This window comes from Primulina tabacum, chromosome 14 (assembly GCF_025594145.1).
Source record: "Primulina tabacum isolate GXHZ01 chromosome 14, ASM2559414v2, whole genome shotgun sequence".
Classification (NCBI taxonomy): Eukaryota; Viridiplantae; Streptophyta; class Magnoliopsida; order Lamiales; family Gesneriaceae; genus Primulina; species Primulina tabacum.
The window spans coordinates 84,148-89,515 of record NC_134563.1 but is presented as its reverse complement, the minus strand read 5'-3'; positions in this window follow the sequence as shown (position 1 = coordinate 89,515).

Below are 5,368 nucleotides of genomic sequence, written 5' to 3'. Positions count from 1 at the left end.
GGAGTAATGGGACCAGAAGCTGTAGTAACAACCATCTGTGACGGAGCAGTGGAGACAATCATCGGGTCTATCACCACGGGAACAACATCAACCGGAGAAGAGCTCGACCCAGAACTAGACCCCTGAGCACCACCTGCAATAACGGAAGTAACAACCACTGAAATGTCCTGAGGAGTAGGCATGGTAGCCACCACAACCTGAGGCACCAATGGAATATCCTCAACAATAGCCTCTAAAGAATGAGAAGAGGACGATGGGCATGAAGATGAACCAACACCAGAATCAACACCTGGGAAGGAATCTCCTGTAATAGAGTGAAGAACCTCGAACTGGTTACTCGAAGGAGAAGCCAGGGGAGTAACCTGACTAGAAGCCTGGCGACGCCTACGTCGCTGCTGAATCCATCCTGGCTCAGTACTCCCAGAACCAGCACCACTAAAAGGAACCGAGTCATGCGGAACACTGTGAGGCTGACCCGAAGACCCTGGATCAGCCGAAGAATTATGAGGACGCTTTCCCTGATCTTTGGAACGGCTGCCAAAAGACCTAAAACCAGAACTAGAACAGCGCTGCACAGAATGGCCTAACATATGGCATTCCGTACAAAAATAGGGGACTTTTTCATAGACCACCCCCAAAGTCTGTCTGTGACTGCCCCACCCCACCCAGATTTGATCCGGACGAGGTTGCAACACATCAATCTCAACGCAAATGCGGGCAAAAGAGCCTCGAGAACCATCAGCTGTAATCTCATCCACCATAAGAGGGTTCCCTAAAATCTTACCAATCTGATAAAGACACTGCTTGTCATATAAATGCAGAGGTAAATCAAGAATCCGAACCCAAACCGGAGTAATCGAAGACTCGGCCTCAAATTTAAACTCTGGTGTCCATTTAGAAAAACGAATCGAAACTGTCCCGATAGAAACAAACTTTTGAGACCATAATTTAAGAAAATCTTCCTCAACAGAAAAAATAATAACCAAAAAGCCTCGGGGAAGAAATTTCACGGTAAACGAGCCCATGAAGCCAAAATGGGAAAAAGCAGTCATGATAGCACTATTGGGTGTAACACCCCGGTTCCCTGTAACACGGCCAATCAACGAAAATTTAAAAGGCACTGACAGGGAAGAAATAACCTGATCCGGGAAGAGAATACCCGGAATACCATCCACAAGAGTCGGCTCCGCAGGCCCACCCAGCATGTCACCAAACCCTGCAAAGCTCTGTTTGGCTGGAGGAAGAGCAGTGATATCTCGAAATGAAGCCAAAGGAGGGACTGGTGAAGGCGGAACAGTGGCCGAAACATCAGGAGCAGAAGAACATGTAGGTTTGACCTCCGGTTGACCCCCGGCCAAATATGGCGAGGTGACCACCTGAACATCACTACCGACCAGAGACGACGATGGGAGCACAGAACCGGTACCCAAAAGAGAGGAACCGACCGGCGACAGAGGTGATCCACTCGACTTAAAGAACCCAAAAGGTATTTCGACACCATTATGCATGATAGTACCTAACAGTTTCGCATGAGCGGGCAGTTTCAGCCGAGAAGGCAAACGAACTGTAGAACGCACAGCACTTACCGGAGCAGCAGTACACAAAGGCGCTACTGCCGAGTCAACACGGTTGAGTTGACTCGGTGACTCGACCGCTTTCACCGGTGAGTTTCCAACCGGAGCAAAGCCGAAGGCCGGTGACGATGAGGAGGGACAGGAACCGGCCACTAAACCACCGGAAACGGCCGAAGACGTGTTGAACCGGGCAGAACTCGGCGACGAACTCGCTTGAAACCCATGAATTTGGGCGTTTTTGATTGCACCAACATTTGCTGAAATTGATTGCACCATGGAGTTACCCATGACTTGTAAAGTATACGGTAAAGAGGAATTGATAATCGGAGCACCGACGCCGGAGTAATTGGAAGACGAAACCGGCGCACCTAGGGTTAGAATGGTGCCAAACGTAGATCTGAAATTCCGTTCACCACCGGACGTTGTTGGTAACGGGCCTTGACTCATTGGAAGCGCCTTATCATGGGGATTCCGGATCTGGGTCTTGATCGGAAAACCATCACGAGAAACGGCCGTAATCGATGAAGAAGTGGACGGTGACGCGGTGAACAGTGCCGTCGGGACTTTGCCGGTCGATTTGGGGAAGCAAACAGACTCCGATTGACCTGAAAGTTGGACACAAGGATCGACTGGTGAAGACGGTTCCAACGGTATATCACTCGATACCGGACGATGCACGGTTACCGGCGCGACAGATTTCGCCGGAAATTGCGCAAATTTCAGACATTTGATCGTGCAATTGGCCGAGCAAAGGTGCTCCGATTGACCTGAAATTTTTACAGTAGCCTCGTCTCGTCGAGGCGCATCTGTTGGTGTCATTGGCCGGCCGGAAACCGGCGTTAACCTGGAGGCGATTTTTGGGCGATTTTTGTCTTATTTTGGGTCACTATTCACTTTAGAGAAAAAATTTTAGGGGCGAAATGGGGTTTTTTGGTTGGTTTTGGTTTAGGGTTTAGGGTTTAGGGTTTAGGGTTTAGGGTTTAGGGTTTAGGGTTTAGGGTTTAGGGTTTAGGGTTTAGGGTTTAGGGTTTTTTTTTTTTTTTTTTTTTTTTTTTTAAATCAAAGTTTATTTTTATACAACAAAGAGCAGTACAAATAAAACCTAATGGGAGGGAGACTGTGTCAAGACCTCCGCAAAAGGCTATACAATCACAACATCAAAACAAAAATAACGACATACTACAACAGGGCAACCCGAAATACAACAGAACAAAAAGCAAACAAACCAGAGGTTGCCCCAGAATACATCAATCAAAATAAAACAAAGGGTGGGCAAGGAGAACTCTGCAGTGAACGCCCACCTCAAAGCATATCAACCTGAATCAGGCGGTCGCCCATAAGGTAACCCCGCCTGACTCTTCTGAGTCCTGTAAAACCGGCGCTGCTGTGAGCGCGTGCGACCGGGTAGTGGCAAGGACTGACATGCAGTAGTAGGAGGAAGAGCCAAATCAGCCTCTCGAGAACCACTCCCAAGGTCAATCTGTAACGGAGTAATGGGACCAGAAGCTGTAGTAACAACCATCTGTGACGGAGCAGTGGAGACAATCATCGGGTCTATCACCACGGGAACAACATCAACCGGAGAAGAGCTCGACCCAGAACTAGACCCCTGAGCACCACCTGCAATAACGGAAGTAACAACCACTGAAATGTCCTGAGGAGTAGGCATGGTAGCCACCACAACCTGAGGCACCAATGGAATATCCTCAACAATAGCCTCTAAAGAATGAGAAGAGGACGATGGGCATGAAGATGAACCAACACCAGAATCAACACCTGGGAAGGAATCTCCTGTAATAGAGTGAAGAACCTCGAACTGGTTACTCGAAGGAGAAGCCAGGGGAGTAACCTGACTAGAAGCCTGGCGACGCCTACGTCGCTGCTGAATCCATCCTGGCTCAGTACTCCCAGAACCAGCACCACTAAAAGGAACCGAGTCATGCGGAACACTGTGAGGCTGACCCGAAGACCCTGGATCAGCCGAAGAATTATGAGGACGCTTTCCCTGATCTTTGGAACGGCTGCCAAAAGACCTAAAACCAGAACTAGAACAGCGCTGCACAGAATGGCCTAACATATGGCATTCCGTACAAAAATAGGGGACTTTTTCATAGACCACCCCCAAAGTCTGTCTGTGACTGCCCCACCCCACCCAGATTTGATCCGGACGAGGTTGCAACACATCAATCTCAACGCAAATGCGGGCAAAAGAGCCTCGAGAACCATCAGCTGTAATCTCATCCACCATAAGAGGGTTCCCTAAAATCTTACCAATCTGATAAAGACACTGCTTGTCATATAAATGCAGAGGTAAATCAAGAATCCGAACCCAAACCGGAGTAATCGAAGACTCGGCCTCAAATTTAAACTCTGGTGTCCATTTAGAAAAACGAATCGAAACTGTCCCGATAGAAACAAACTTTTGAGACCATAATTTAAGAAAATCTTCCTCAACAGAAAAAATAATAACCAAAAAGCCTCGGGGAAGAAATTTCACGGTAAACGAGCCCATGAAGCCAAAATGGGAAAAAGCAGTCATGATAGCACTATTGGGTGTAACACCCCGGTTCCCTGTAACACGGCCAATCAACGAAAATTTAAAAGGCACTGACAGGGAAGAAATAACCTGATCCGGGAAGAGAATACCCGGAATACCATCCACAAGAGTCGGCTCCGCAGGCCCACCCAGCATGTCACCAAACCCTGCAAAGCTCTGTTTGGCTGGAGGAAGAGCAGTGATATCTCGAAATGAAGCCAAAGGAGGGACTGGTGAAGGCGGAACAGTGGCCGAAACATCAGGAGCAGAAGAACATGTAGGTTTGACCTCCGGTTGACCCCCGGCCAAATATGGCGAGGTGACCACCTGAACATCACTACCGACCAGAGACGACGATGGGAGCACAGAACCGGTACCCAAAAGAGAGGAACCGACCGGCGACAGAGGTGATCCACTCGACTTAAAGAACCCAAAAGGTATTTCGACACCATTATGCATGATAGTACCTAACAGTTTCGCATGAGCGGGCAGTTTCAGCCGAGAAGGCAAACGAACTGTAGAACGCACAGCACTTACCGGAGCAGCAGTACACAAAGGCGCTACTGCCGAGTCAACACGGTTGAGTTGACTCGGTGACTCGACCGCTTTCACCGGTGAGTTTCCAACCGGAGCAAAGCCGAAGGCCGGTGACGATGAGGAGGGACAGGAACCGGCCACTAAACCACCGGAAACGGCCGAAGACGTGTTGAACCGGGCAGAACTCGGCGACGAACTCGCTTGAAACCCATGAATTTGGGCGTTTTTGATTGCACCAACATTTGCTGAAATTGATTGCACCATGGAGTTACCCATGACTTGTAAAGTATACGGTAAAGAGGAATTGATAATCGGAGCACCGACGCCGGAGTAATTGGAAGACGAAACCGGCGCACCTAGGGTTAGAATGGTGCCAAACGTAGATCTGAAATTCCGTTCACCACCGGACGTTGTTGGTAACGGGCCTTGACTCATTGGAAGCGCCTTATCATGGGGATTCCGGATCTGGGTCTTGATCGGAAAACCATCACGAGAAACGGCCGTAATCGATGAAGAAGTGGACGGTGACGCGGTGAACAGTGCCGTCGGGACTTTGCCGGTCGATTTGGGGAAGCAAACAGACTCCGATTGACCTGAAAGTTGGACACAAGGATCGACTGGTGAAGACGGTTCCAACGGTATATCACTCGATACCGGACGATGCACGGTTACCGGCGCGACAGATTTCGCCGGAAATTGCGCAAATTTCGGACATTTGATC